This window comes from Eschrichtius robustus, chromosome 2, assembly GCF_028021215.1.
Source record: "Eschrichtius robustus isolate mEscRob2 chromosome 2, mEscRob2.pri, whole genome shotgun sequence".
Classification (NCBI taxonomy): domain Eukaryota; kingdom Metazoa; phylum Chordata; class Mammalia; order Artiodactyla; family Eschrichtiidae; genus Eschrichtius; species Eschrichtius robustus.
The window spans coordinates 127,449,725-127,464,894 of NC_090825.1; the positions used below are offsets into that span (position 1 = coordinate 127,449,725).

Sequence of the window (15,170 nt, forward strand, 5' to 3'; positions counted from 1 at the left end):
TCAGGCCAGACGGGCAAAATGCAAGTTCAGGCCTGTTTGTAGGGTAACATGGGGCTATAAATTGGGTACCCTCTGGGCTGTTTCCCCTGCCTTGCAGCACAAGAGATAAACAAGGATTTTGCCCAGAGGGTCCACATTACCATGCGATGCCATGAGCCGGGAGGAAAAACAAAGTTCTGGTGAGTGGGACCTTTCCGCCAAAGACTAACGAAAAAGAGAATCACACACTTGAGAGGCACCCATGCCCTGCTGAGCCCCACAGAGGCAAAGGACAGCTGCCCACACACCCAACACAAAAGTCACCAGTCAGCTTAGGGGGGACTTATTTTTAACTTGAAAGGTCAATGTTACACAGCAAAGCAATAAAGCTTTGAAGTGGTCACTGAATTAAAAAACTGTGGGTAAGGCACTTGGCACAATGACTGGCATATGGCAAGGAGCTTGAAACGTTGGTAGACGTTGGGGGCGTCCTTCCTCTATGCTCTCCTTTCTCCTGTGTGCCTCTCCAGCAAGCCCTTATGCCCAGTATGGAATATATATGACTGGGGTAAGCCTATGTGCATCTGACTGAGAACCTCCTGGGGGCAGGAGCATGCTCTCCTCATCTCTGTTGCCAGCACAGGCCTGGCACTTGGGAGGTGAGCCGTGATTAAGAGCTGAATGGAGTTCACAAATGGGGAGACCAAGAGCCGGAAGGGCCGTAGCCACCTTTGGTGATAAGTGACAGCAGGTGTCCGGGTTCCTGCTCACCACTCCACACTCACCCTACATGGAACTCACAGCTGACATTATGTGATGATTTGGGAATGTTTTTACTCCACATCTGGCTTGCCCAATAGATTAGAAGCTCCGTCAGAGCAGGGGCCGAGATCACCTGGCCTACCAGGGTATCTTCAGAGTGGTCCAGAATAGAGCCCCAATAAATCTCTAATCGGAACAGAGAGACAGAAAGAGCCAGAGGAGCCCTTGACCCTACGCCTGCCTCCTGACAGGCCATGTGCAAACATCCGGAGATCCTAACCGTGATCCACGGACCAGAAGCACCTGGACAGCCATATACTTCTAGAATGGAGGCTGGTACAGCCAAAATCTCTCAGAGATGCCCAGATGTAAGGCCAAGCGACAGAGCAGGATGCAGGATACAGGAACTGAAACCCCGCCTCCACATCCTCCAAACCACGCATGCTCTCCCTCAGCACTGGGGAGCCAACAGGGAAGCGGACTCACGGGAAGCAGCGGAGGGGCAGGCAGGGCTATTCTCCTGACTCCAGCCTGGGCAGCTTGGGGGCAGGGGGAGAAACGGGCTACAGGCAGAGGGAGCCCAGACCAAACAGCCTACTGTGAGAAAGTCCTCTCTGGAGATCAGAGGAGCTGCCCAAGGGAGGGTCTGGACTTCTGGAGGAAAGAAACACAAAGAGAGGAATGGGGAATTTCCACGTCCTGCTGACCTCATGCCCAGATGGTCAGCGGCAGTTCCAGGATGACCGCCGGGCAGATGGGAACTCTCCTCCTGGTCTGTGTGGTTTTTAGGCCTTTCCTGGAGAGGGGACTCATTCCCAGGATGACAGAGCTGGACAGGAATCTCCAAGGGCAACAAGGCCAAGCCTGTTACCAGGCGCCCCAGAGCTCTCGGAATGCGAGGCTGCATCACTGTCCTGCCTCCCCGGCTGACAGCACATTTCCCCTCCGTCACAGACCGCAGGAGTGGGTGTGGACAGGGGAAGGAGGCGCTGACCACCCACACGCCTTGCGTGGGGTAGTACGGGAGCTCAGCGCCTAGGCGTCCCGGGGCATGAGCTCATCTGACCCTCCCTCATGGTGTGAGGGCAGCAGTCAGGCCCCAGAGCAGGAAGACCAAGGTCACACAAAACGTCAGGATGGAGCTGGAAGGTGCCTGCTCTCTCTCCAGTCTGCCACTGCCCCCACCCTCCATTTCTGCTCCTGTGCTGCAATCCCACTGCAAAGCAGAGGCCCCATCCACATTCTTGCCAAGTCTGGCCTAGACTCCATACCCACCTGGGCCTGGTTCCTTTAAATTTAAAGCTACAGATCAGGTGACCCACCAGCAGTGGACACCAGCCTGCCTTCCAAAAACAGAAACCGTCGGTGGGGGAGAGGCAGCCAGCTCAGACCTTCTTCCAAGACAAGATCTTGGCTCAGGGCAGGGGGGTGGGATCCCACAGCCCACCCTGAGAGGCCTGGGGGTGCCCACTGGAACCAGAAAGTCCCAATTTAGGGGCAAAAAAGGGCCCAGAGAGATGGCAGGCCAGGCAACGACCACAGAGTGAAAAGACGGAGGTGATCCTGTTGAAACCGAAGGAGCCACCAGCCCAAAAGAGGAGGAGGAGGAGGAGGAGCCAGCATGACAGGTGAGCAGCTAAGGGGATGGGGGGGTGGGAACGTGGGCCCAAATCGCAACCTCCACCCAAGAGGACGATGACGGTTGAAAAAGGCTAGATTCAGAATTCAATTTACATTCCAGCTTCTGCACTGAAATGCTTCAGCCCATCAGAAGCTGCCTTGTGATCAGCCATGTGCTGGTGCCAGAAGTAGGGGCTCCTAGGTATGAATGAATGATATGAATTTGCAGAGCCAGTAACATTTGCAAAATACCTAGAGTTTCCCAAGCACTGTTTTTCTGTCACAACAGCTTTGGAAAGAAGGCATGGCTGATGTCTGTTCGACAGATGAGGAAACTGAGGACCACTTGGGAACTTAGTCTGATCTAATGCCACTGGGCACTGGCTGCATCCTGAGGTCAGCTAGACCCTGCAGCTCTGGGGGAAGTGAAGTTCTCCCTGGACCAGAGGAAAACTCCTGAGTAGATCTCTGGTACTGGGAGTTGGGAGGTCACGGTGGCCAGCAGCCTCCTCCCCAGGCAAAGGCAGGGGCTGGCAGGGATGCTGGTGGGTGGGGGTGACAGCGTGGTGAAGGGACGGGGTCTTCAGGAGGAAGGTACAGGACAGGAAATCAGAGGTCCTGATGTCTACTCTGTTGCCTGCTCGGATGGCCATGGGCAAGCTGTCCACTCTCTGTACCTCAGTTCCCTCACAGGCACAGGGAGGAGCCTGGACCAGAGAGAAACTGGGTGATGACTTAAAACTGGCCTAAGGATCCATGGAGACCCAAGCCTTGGCTTGGGAGCCAGCCACAAGGCAAGGAAAGAGAGGGGACCCAGCACACTGGAGATAAAACAGCCTTGGAGTCAGGAAGAAAGGGCCCCAGTAGGGCGGGATCTGGGGGTAAGCAGGTGAGGCACGCAGGGTGCAAAACAGAAGGGGGCGCCCAAGTGCACGCAAGCGACCCTGAGCGGGAGCCCTCCTTACACGCTGCACCTGGGGCCTCACCTGCGCCTGCCTCCCCCTGGTCAAGCTCTGCCCACCCCTGCCCACCCCAGCAGGCTGTGTGATACTGGACCAGCCCCTCACCTTTTCTGAGCCTCAGCTGCCTCATCTGCAAAATAGGAATAATAACAGAAACCACTGCACGTCAGATTAAGGAAGTTAAATGAAATAATATATGTATAATTGGAAGGGAGTTCTCACTTTCTACTTCCCAATTGCTTATTTAACAAAGAAATGTATTCAATTCATAATAAAATTTCCTAAACAATAATAATAATAGTACCTCACTAAGTACCTGGCACTCAGTAGGTTCTTACTAAAAGGTTGAAGCAGCCCCATAACTGTGCCCAGCTGATTGGTTGTGGCATCCACTTAATTTCTGTGAACTGCAAATAATCGTTAAGCAGGGACACTGGGACAACACCATAGCTGGTGAAGCTGAAGCTACAAGAAGCCCATCGACCAAGGCGATGCTCATGAAAGATTAGGAATCATCTGAGTCTCATTTTCCTCAATTGCAAATGGGAATATCTTGCAAGTCCCCCAAGGGCTAACGGGAAGTGAGGCACCATGAAAGCACCTCGCAAACTAAAGCAAAAATCTGTCCACATCTGCACTTCGTGATGACCACCAGTCCTCCTCACCCATTTCACAATCAGGGAAACTGGGTCTCCAGGTCCAACCATCAAAGAGCAGGCGGTGCCCTCTTGATGACTGTCAGCAAAGAGACAGCACCTACTTTAGATGGTTTGTACCCAGGGAGCCCGCCCTAGCATCCTCACCAGTGAGGAGCCAAAGATTTAATCAGTCTTTCCAACGAATTCAGTAATAAAGAGGCTGCAGGCATGGGGCGTAATATGAGGAACAGGTGGGGCTCAGGAATCATAGGATCCAGTCAAGGTACACCAAGGCAGATATCTTCCATCACCCAGCCTCAGTGTTCTAAAAGGAGAGGTTAGCAACAATAGCAATAATACGACATAAGGGGGAAGACTGGACAAACTTTAAGGCCCCTTCTAGTTCTAACATTCCAGAACTTGCAATTTACTGTCATCCCTTTCTAAAACCTTCTGACCTTGAAAAGCCTGCTCTCCCCAGCTCCAATCCCTCCCCATGCCCAAGCAGATTTCCCTGCCTCATCGATCCTCCTGCAGTGCTATCAGGGGTGCTGTCGCCTCCCCAAGAGCAGGGAGAAACCCCTGGATGATGTCTGCAGCCCTTCCCCAGGTCCTGCCCTCCTCTCTGGCCGGCACCCAGGCTCTCCAGCTCAGCCTGAGAACTGTGTCCTTCAAACATGGCACACGTCTCTGTGTCCTTCTTTCCCCCCTCCCCTCCACTGACTCACCCACAGAGGGAGCCCCACTGCCCCCACTTAGCCTCCAAGACCCAGGCTCTACACTATCAGCCTAGGGACAGTGGGGAGGACGAGGGCCATCAGCTGGCTGGAAACGCTGCATAAGTCGACCAAAGAGCATCTAACTAAAGCTGGGAGAGGGCCTGACAGTTGTGTGCTACCATATGCCAGGCACTAGGCTGGCATCATTACCAACATTATTACGTCATTTTCTTCTCACCACACAGAGATAAAAATTCTTATTCCTGTTTTCCAGCAAGGAAACCAATCCTCTCGGCTAGATAGCACAATCCCTATTTTTCAGATGAGGAAGCAGACTCAGAGAGGTTAAGTCCCTTGCCTAAGGACACACAGCCTTAGTTAGTTAGTGGCAGAACAAAGAATCCAGCCTTGATCTATCAGACTCCAACATCGGTGCCCTTTCCACTGGCCTGCACTGACTGAGAGGCACAGGGCTCTGTGCCTCATGGGGAGGACACCAGTCCTGCCTGTTGTCCCACTATCTGGAACATGCCCCAGGTTCTAGGTCCCTACCTCTATGTGTAGCTAACTTTGCATCAGGTACCAGTCTGCCCTTGATTGCCAGCAGTCAACAAGGCTTAGACTCTCAGGATGAAAGGAAGCTCAGGGGAAATTCGGTCCTGTGCTTATCTGGTCCCCAGGGGAGCCAGGGGACTCTGGTTGACCATCTTTAGTGACCCAGACCAACTTCCTCCTCAAGGAGCCTCCCCTGGGCAGCCAGCATTGGCTGTAGTTAGGCTATTCCCAGTTCTGCTTCCACTGACCCTTGCTCTGCTTCCTGGGGTCCCCTAGAATAAGGAACAAGATGACCCTCTTCTCCATCTCAGCCCTGAGGAGATTTGGAACCTGCAGCATTCTCTCAAAGCAGATTAGCCCTTGTTCCCTGCATCGCCCTTTGTAGGGACTGGCTTCCAGACCCCTCCCCATCTACCCCTTCAACCCTCCACCCCCACCCTATCTGCAGCTGGCTTTGAAACTGGACACAACACTCCAGGTGTGGTTTGCCTGACCAAAGAGAGGAAGTTTCACCGCCTTGTGGACATTTGCTTTTCTTATAGCTGGCTGCCCACACTAAAGAATGTCCTTTCTCAATGACATCAACAATCACGCTTGTATGCCTGATTGGCTGAGAAGAAAGTTCTCTTGTAGAAAAGTATACTTGAGGAGGTTTCAACTATCTAAAGAGTCAGAGGTAACTGATTGGGGTAATCGCCTATTTAAGTAAGCCAGGAATCTCTGTGTCACTGTACACAGAGACTGGACAAAGATGTGCACTGCCACACACTTTGTAACAGCAAAAATGTCCTGAATGTTCATCAAGTGGGGACTAGTTTAATAAACTATGGTGCATTCATTCAATGGACTACTATACAGCCATCAAAAAGAATGGGGCAGACTGCTTTGCAATGACAGAAAGGTGCCCATAAAATATTGTTATGGGGACTTCCCTGGTGGCACAGTGGTTAAGAATCTGCCTGCCAATGCAGGGGACACGGGTTCGAGCCCTGGTTCGGGAAGAGCCCACATGCCGCAGAGCAACTGAGCCCGTGCGCCACAACTACTGAACCCCGTGCGCCTAGAGCCCATGCTCCGCGACAAGAGAAGCCACTGCAATGAGAAGCCCGCACACCACAATGAAGAGTAGCCCCCGCTCGCCACAACCAGAGAAAGCCCATGCGCAGCAACAAAGACCCAAAGCAGCCAAAAATAAATAAATAAATAAATTTATTTATATTAAAAAAAAATTGTTAAGGAAGAAACCAAAGTATAGATTTATATGTATAATAGGATACTATTTATTAAACAACACACAACTACGTGTGTATATATGTGTGTGTGTGTATATATATACGTATATGTATGAAATCTTAAATATGCATAGAAAAAGGTCTGGAAAGATCCACACCAAACTGCTGCTAGTAGACACATCTAGAGAAGGACTTGGGCTAGGGGACTGGAATCAAAAGAAACTTTTATTTTACCTACAGTTTTTTAACTCTTTACAATGGAATCTAGTCCTGTTCTATTTTTAAAATTAATTTTAAAATACAGGCAGGAGAGAAGGAGAAAAGAACACAACTTTCATTTTTTACGTTATACCTTTAGTATTGCTTGAGTTTTTGGAGTGTTTTCTCTAATGAATACATGTTATTTTGTAACACTTTTAATGGGAGAGTTTAATTTTTTGTTTGTTTGTTTTTAATTTAAGTGGCTTGACAGGGCCAGAACAATAGGAAAGAGCTATTGTTCTGGCACCAAATGAGGCTGGAGGGCTGCGGGCAGGGATGAGAGCCTCCTTATTATGAATCTGCTTCACGTGGACAGACAGGCTACAGGGACAGAATCATAAATAAGGAGGAAAAGTCCAGGGACAAGTTTTCTCGTCAAGGAATTCAGTAGATGGAGACTTGGCAACTGTAAAGGAGAGTCTCCACCTGGAACCCGCCAGAAGGGATCTGGCTTCAGGAAGGTCAGGGCTGGGCTTGAGGTGACAAAGGCGGGAAGAAAAGCACCAGACTTTGGTGCTGGAAACAAGGGCGAAGCTTCCCACCCATTGCCTGTGGGCCCTCACACGGGGCCTTATACCTGTTTTGCTGGAGGGGAAGCCGAGTCAAGACAGGTGCAGAGCTGGGCTCAAGGTGGCAAGGTTCCCAAGGGACAAAGGAGAACAGCCCCACCTGATCATCAGTCCCCAGCCCGTACTCCCCACTGCCAACAGCCCCCTAAGAAGGGCTGACAAGGCAGCCCAAGCAACCCCAGCCCGCTTTCTTTCGCCTCCTCACAGCTCCTGGGATCCACAGGTGCAAATACTCTGCGCCTAGAAGCCCAGCTTCCCTCCCAGCAGCTGTGACTCTCTTAACCTAGGAGGAGCACATCCACTATCAGCCACAGGGACAAAGGGCACTAGGCCCAACCTTGGGATAAAAGGGAAGGGAGACTCGACTGTCCTCCTGTCTACCTGACCCCAAAATGCCCAAAGCTGGTTTATCCAACAAAGGCTTTCTCCAGCCCCGTAACTCCCTCCTCCAAGGGGGAAGATGACAACTTTTGAGAATTCCCCTCGTACCAAATATGGTGAAAAGAGGGTTTAATGGGTTCAACTCCTGGTTCTGCTCCCTCACCAAATGAGCCTGAGCAGTCCTCACTCTCCTGGTTTCTTCTCCCTGTGGAAATGCTGTGAGGACCCACTGGGAACCAGAGAACAGTCTGTAGACTATCCCAACAGGAGCCACAGTGGTTAGGAAGAGAGCTTCCGGGGGCAAGACCACCCAGATAAAAGCCAGAGATGTCCTATTTTAATAGCAAAGGCTGGAAACAACCTAATGAAGAAGAAAATGAATAAAGACATCGAAGCCATTTCACACCAGGGAATGCTAATACTATACAGCTGTGCAAAACAAATAGGCCAGAGCTAGAGACACAAACAGGGATGAATCTCACAGATATAACACTAAGCGAAACAAGCAAGTTGCAGAAGAACACAGGCAGTATGATGGCATCTAAATAACATTTGAAAACAAACAAAACAATACTAAATATCGTTTACAGATGTATATGTTTATAATAATAAAATTGTAGAGAAATACAAGAGAATAAGCTCTAAATTCAGAACACTTGTTTGCTTCTGGAGGGGTGGGGAAGGAGGTGATCGGGGAGAAATTTCACGTGAACAGAAAATACGTTCCTTCTTAAGCTGGATGGGTGGATGCCCAAGTGTCTGCGTGTTACCCTCTGTGTCTGAAAGATTCCTTCGTGTTTTCTAGAAGTCAGGGCTGCCGTCCTCAGACCCCCATTCCTCTTCCCAGAGGTTGGGGGTGGGGGGTGGCAGCACCTCAGAGGCAGCAGTGGGGGTGTGGCAGGAACTGGGGTCCCTCAGACCACTGAGATGAAGCTGGCCGTGAGGAAGGCACAGAACCAGGGTGTGCTGGCCAGCTGAGAGCGTGAGAGCGGTACAGGCGTTCTCCACTGCGGGTGGAGACCAAACCAAGGGCCCCTGACTCATGGGACACCCCCACGCCTGCCCTAAAAGCACCAGCTCTGGTCTCTGAGTAGATGACTCCCTGGTGACACGACACCCCAGCCCCCACCCCCTCCCCCCCGACACACACACACACACACTCACACATCTGCCTGGGCCACCGGGTCTCTCCACCCCACAAGTGCTCAAGGACACAGGCAACAGCCTCGGGGTGGGCTCCTCGGGGAGAGGAGAGCTCAGCCCCGCCCGGGGACAGCCCCCAGACAAAGAGCCAGCCGCCCCTCAGCCCAGAGCTCCTCAGCCCAGTCATCCGTTCCTATCGGAAGAGCGACTGTCCGGGGCCGGTCACGGGGAAAAACATCAAGGACTTCCTCCTGCAAGCGGCCAGGCCAGGCCGTGGCGGCCGCCCAGGTCTGTCTCTGCGGCCCAGGGAGCCTTGCTTCCCACAGGACGAGGGGCGCTTCTCCCTGCTTCCCTGTGCCTTCCTTCTGGGCACTGTCCAGGGGGCTCCAGACACTCTCCAAAGAGGAACAGGAAGAGGAGGGGCAGGCGGGGGTGGGGGGCAGCAGCAAGAAGCCGGGAGGGTGGGCACAGAAAGGCCTGGCCCAGTGGGAAGAACTTGGCAACTGCTGGAGCCAGGGAGGGCGGCCCAGTCACTGGGCTACAGTTTTCTGGAAGAGAACGCCCTAAGACGCCTGCCACTGCAATCCCTTCATTTTGCAGCTGGGACACCAAAGCCAGCAAAGGGAGGAGGACCTGCTCAAGGCTGCAGGGACAGCGGTGACACAGAGGGGAAGCAAACCCAGTCTTCTGGTGGCCAGGTGCGTGCTCTTTTCACCACACCTCCTACTGCCCTCCCCCTCTCTCGTCCCGCTTCCCTCCCTCCAAGTGGTCAGGTGAGCAGTGAGGGGAAAAAAGAGGGATGAGAGAGGAGGTGGGCCCACAACGGGGAGCCACCTGTAACAACACTGGAAGGGGCCGCCTACAAGGCAGTTCACTCCTGACGCTGCACTGGGGGTGGTCAAGCGGAGGCTGGCTGATCACCTGCTGGGGTGCTGGGTGCTGTTGAGGAAATTCGGGCCAGATGTCCTCTGCGGCCCTCCCACACGTCTACTGCCACTATTCCAAACAGGGATGGAAAGACGGCTGAGACAAAACAAAGGATGACCCATCCAGAGAGGACACAGCATGGTCCAGAGGTGGCAGAGGACTCAAGGCAAGTTATCCCGAAGCATGAAAAATCAGACCATCTGCATCATCTCCCGCTGAAATCCCTTCAACAGCCTCCTGATCAGCATCATTAATAAGATTTAACGATGTTCGGCAGCCAGCAGCGATGGATCACTTACCCCACGCCAGCCCTGTGCTGAGTGCTTGACACACACTGTCTCATTAATTCACACCACCCTGGAAGTAGCACTTATGTCACGTAATCCTATAGAAGAGGAAGCAGACGCAGCACCCACCCAGGTGTGCTGAACCCTAAATCAGGCACACTACACCACAGGTTCTCAGAGAGCAGCTGGGCCGGCAGCGTCAGCACCGCTGCCACCAGCTGGATCAGACACGCTTGGCGGCGCGGCCCTGCAGTCTGTTTAACAAGCCACCCAGGGGATTCTCATGCACGCTTGGGTTTGCCAATGCTCTGATCACTTCCCAGTGCTGCTGACGGGGAAAAACTGACACTTCTCTGCCTGGTAGTCAAGACCATAGGGTTTTTCCTAGCCCAGCTGGTCAGCTCCCCCAGTGCAGCAGAGCCTTAGCCCAAATCCTCTTACCCTAAGTTGCAGAAGGGGCCCAGGCCCCCCTCTGCACCTCAGCATCTTGCCTGGGCCCGGCCTTGAAGTCACCTCCTTCCAGAAGCCCCCTGACCATCTGGCACCCCCAAATTGCTCCACACCCCAGTCAGACTTACTACCGGGCACTTGCTGGCACACTATGCCTTCCAGCTAGCGCTCATGGCACATTTCTGCCCAGTCCACAACGAGTTCCTGGAGGGCAGAGCCAGTACCTTATTCACCTGAGTGCCATGCCACTCCACACAACACCAGGCCGGAGGGCTGTCAGGAAGTGTTTGCTGACTATCAGAAGAAAAGAAAAATGCCTTGGGAAGCAAGTTCTGGCCCTCACCCTGACTCTGCCACTACCTCTCTGGGACAAGAGCCTTCCCATCTCTAGGACTCAGTTTTCTCATCTGTGAAATGCACCATTATTCTAGTTGCTTCTATGCTACTCATCTGCTGAACAAACCCAGCAAAGCCTTACCCCAGACACTCTTTATCTAGTATCAGGAACGCACACGTGAAGACTAAAGAGGTCCCTGCTCTCTCCCTTCTATTCTAGGAAAAGAGGAAGACAACAAACAAGCAAGCAGTAAAAATTACTGTATGCCTGACACATACAGTATCTACACACATACTTTCTCAATTGCAAATAAGCAAGATCATTTCAGGGCATGATGAATGTATTAAAAAATACATATAATAGTAATATGACAGAAAGTGAAAAAAGGGGTTACTTTGCATAGAAAGGTCAGGGAAGGCCCCTCTGAGGAGGTGACATTTGAGCTGAGACTTGACAGATAAGGAAGAACAAGCCATGAAAAGAGCTGGGGAAAGGTGTTCCAGGCAGAAGGAACAGTACATACAAAGGCCTCAGGCAAGAATAAACTTGGCCTGTCCAAGGGGAAAAAAAGCAGGTTGCTGTGGTTAAATCACAGTGAGTGCAAGAATAAAATATTACCCAGTAGTACCCAGAGAGGGGGGCAGACAACCGACCTCCTACAATTCTGAGGTGTTCAAATCAGGTCGGCCAACCCAACCCAGAACATCCGGGGCCCAAGGCACAGGCAGCACTGGGGGTTAGCGTATGAGTCAGACCCCACGGCTTCCTGGGGCCCCAAAGGCCCTGGGGTGGGAATAGGGGCAGGCAGCAACCCTCAGCATGAGTGCCATGCCATACCCACGGACACACATGGGTGGGAGAAAACAGGGTCACATAAGTATGTAGAACACAAGACACTCACGGCTGCAGCCTCCAGAAGGACATGATCAAGTGCTTCAGTGAAGTGCCAGGCCCTGATCACATTATCTTTCCAGGACACAGCCAGGATAGTGGAAAGGAGACAAGGCCCAGGGTTCAAGGCTTACTAGTCTTGGGCAAGTCTTAACCTTTTGGGGGTTCAGTTTCCTCACCTCAAAATTGAGGCTACTACTAGTGACTCTCTCTTAGGGTTGCTGAAAAGAGTAAATGAGATACTAAACATAAAGCACTGTGCCTGGCACACAGAAAGTGCTGATAAATGGAAGCTGTTATTATTACCATTATTGGTTTTTCACTGCCTCAGTTCTCTCTGCTGTAAAATAGTGATATTAATACATCATAGGATTGCTATGAGTTTGTGCTAATATTCCAGCCTCCTAACGCAATATCCATTGCCAGGAATGAAAAAAAAATTGAGAGTACTCTTTCCGAATCTTTCATCAGGTGCTGAATTCCCCTCTACCCTACCGCATTGTTTGGAAAATGAGTAAGAGCTGATTAAATTCTATTTTGACAATGCTGTGAAATAAAAATGATGCATTAGGAATCCACAGATTTCTCTGCACTGTCATTCTGCAAGGGGGTGGGGATAAACGTTGCTGATTCTTCTGCATCATCCACAAAAGTCCCCCCCCCAACCAAAACACGAAGTCTCACTCAGTTGCACAAAATTCCCACCCACAAAATTCCCATACAATTAATGAATATATAATACAATCACTTTCATGTACACACAACTTCACACACTCTTGCAGACAAATGTTCTACAGCGGAAAACTCACGCATATGTAGAAACTCCACACCCCAAATCGCTCCCCAAAATTCACTACAGCTACCCTGCAAATGCACCCAAATGTTGTCTCCGACAGTGGGCAAAATATGTTCAACAGAAACAGTATAGCACAGAGTCTGGAGTCAAACGCCAGAGTTCAAATCCTGACTTTGCAACTCTCTAACTGTATGACCCCAATCTCCAAGTGCCTCGGTTTCCTAACCGGTAAAATGTGGATAATAATAATCATACTCGTTTTGAGGATGGAAGTGACAATTAAACGAGTTTAATACATGTAAAAAGCTTAGGTCAGCACTTGGAAAGCGCCCAATAAGAGTTATTTTCCTCTTCAATACGTGTGCACACGGCTTCCAAAACTGGTCTCCCACACTATAAACAGACCCACGCCCGCACACACACCCTCCAACCCGCGGGTCCGCACACCCAGCACACAGCCCGCCTGCAGTACCCAGACACGCTTGCCCACTCAGTGCGCACGCGCGCCCACCACCCTCCGCGCAGGTCAGGGATTCCCCACTCGGCCGGACCCGGCCGCCCCTGGAGGTGACCTGCGCCCGGGGACCTCGGGCGCCGGAGCCCAGGAGCCAAGAAGCCCAGGCCACCAGTCCGGGCCTAACCTCCCCCTAGCCACGCCCGGTGGACTACCGAGGCTGGGACCGGCCCAGCCCCAGACTCCCTTCCTTTCCATACCCGCTCTGCCCGGCCGGCTTACCTGAGGGTGGGGACCCTGGGAGACCGCGCCCCGCTCTCCGCGTCCAGCCCGAGTCCAGGGACGCGGTAGAGGCCTGGGCCAGACTCTGGCCCCGCAGCACTGCACAGGATCCCGGGTCGGGGCAAGGAGACAGGGCCGGGGACTAGGAAGTGCGGGGGGCCGGGCCGCCCCACCCCCTGGGAAAGTCCCCAGCGATTGACAGGCCGCTCGCCCAATCACGCTGCGCCATCTGGGCGGGTCCGCAGCCAACGGGGTGGGACGCAGAGAGGTAAACAGCCGCCGCCGGAGCAGGCCGGTCCCTGGGTAGCCTTTGCCTCCGGCTGCAGCCTTTGCAGGTTTGGGCAGTCCCTCGGGGCCCTCCCTGCTGCGGAAACTCCGGGCGCCGGAATGAGGCTGGGGCCACCCTGAAAGCCGGAATTTCAGAGTAGAGACGAGCCGAAGAGACCACCCACCCTTTCCTTGCGCCGAGGGGCACAGGGGCCGGAGCGCGGGGAGGGGACTTGCCAAAAGGCATGTAAGCATTTGTAGCTGAGCCAGAGCTAGTGTTTGGTCTAGGGCTCCCCCGGACTTCTTACAGAGCTCACAGAAATTCTGAGGTGAAAGTACCTTTAAAGAATCTTATTGTCACAGCTGACATTTTTTGCATACTTACTGCCCCAAACTTGGTAAGCACTTTGCATGCTTTATTTATTCAATTCGGTCAGTCACCCTAGTGAGATGGTTTTTATCCCCCCCTTTTTTTCTTACCATAAATAAATTAATGTACAAGGCGCATGGAGGTTAGATGACCTCAGTAAGTGGCTGAACCAAGATTGAAACCCAAGTGAGCAAATCCGTAGCCCACTTTCTACACTGTCTACCTATATGTGGGCCAGATCATGCAAACAGGCTATGAGATTTCCCAGACCAGGAAGGAGCAGTAACTTGGTTTAAGGTTGGGAACACTTGTTTTTTTAAGCCCACCATTTTATTTAAAAGAGGGTAAATTTTAATTTCAAAAAGTGGGAAGTCCTAACCTTGGAATATAGGACAGTTCTTTAAATTGGGTTAATATAGCTTTATGAAAAACTTATTCCAAAAGATTCGTTTCACCGGAACTATTGAAAACTTAGTCATTGACAGGCCCTCATCCTCAGAAAGGATTTGGGGAATTATTTCATACAGGCCCTCATTTTACAGGAGAGCTCTGTAAATTAACTGTGACTCTGTGTGAAAACACACACACACACACACAGAGACACACACACACAGACACACACACACAACCTACCCAACTATATGCCTAATCCAAGAACTCTCCTTTCAGGCTTTGTGACATCCTGGGATGCTTTTAGTTACTTCAAAGGGGTTATCAAAGTCTCAAAACGATATTAATTCTAGTTCATTTTAATTATGAAAATAAGTACACATATTTCGAAGAGGGGGAGGGAGAGAGGGATGCGAACACCAAACAAAGCACCACTGAGTGTCACCAATCACCGGGAGATTACGATCTTGGACTGGTTCATACCGCAGCTCTCAGGCATCACCTCACCCATTTGTGCGCCGCCCCTGCCCTGTCCGGTTTTCTTCCTGCTCTTGTCTATAATTCCCAGTTTGCCTTTTCCTGGAATGCACTCTTCCTAATCCCAACCAAAGTCCTTCTCATGAACGCTGAAATTTACTTTAAAAAATGAAGAGTCTCCAACTGTTTGCATTTTGTTTCCAGATATTTCAGCTGTTTTCGTCAATGTCTGACCTTAGAGAATTAGGCAAATGGTTTCATTCCCCAAAGTGCCAGGTGACTCCTAGAGGTGGGCTTGTTGGACAATGCTCTAGTATGGCACAAAAAGGTCACACAGTCATCTTTTTGCCTGATTCCCTCCTTTTGGATAATTTTTCTTAACAATTGCAATGTGTGAGAAGATGCATCTCTTCGAAGTCAT

At 51.5% G+C, this 15,170-nt stretch overlaps 1 protein-coding gene across 7 annotated transcripts in view; it reads right to left on the reverse strand.

Moving 5' to 3' along the window:
- Positions 1-13,404, reverse strand: part of TNIP1 (TNFAIP3 interacting protein 1) — a 43,609-nt gene extending 30,205 nt beyond the window's left edge. For 6 of the 7 annotated variants that reach the window (XM_068536234.1, XM_068536233.1, XM_068536231.1 and 3 more), the window contains exon 1: positions 13,246-13,404. The gene's annotated coding sequence lies outside the window, so the exon portion shown is untranslated. The remainder of the gene's footprint in view (positions 1-13,245) is intronic. The other variant, XM_068536229.1, reaches the window with a different exon arrangement.
- Positions 13,405-15,170: the final 1,766 nt, after the last annotated feature.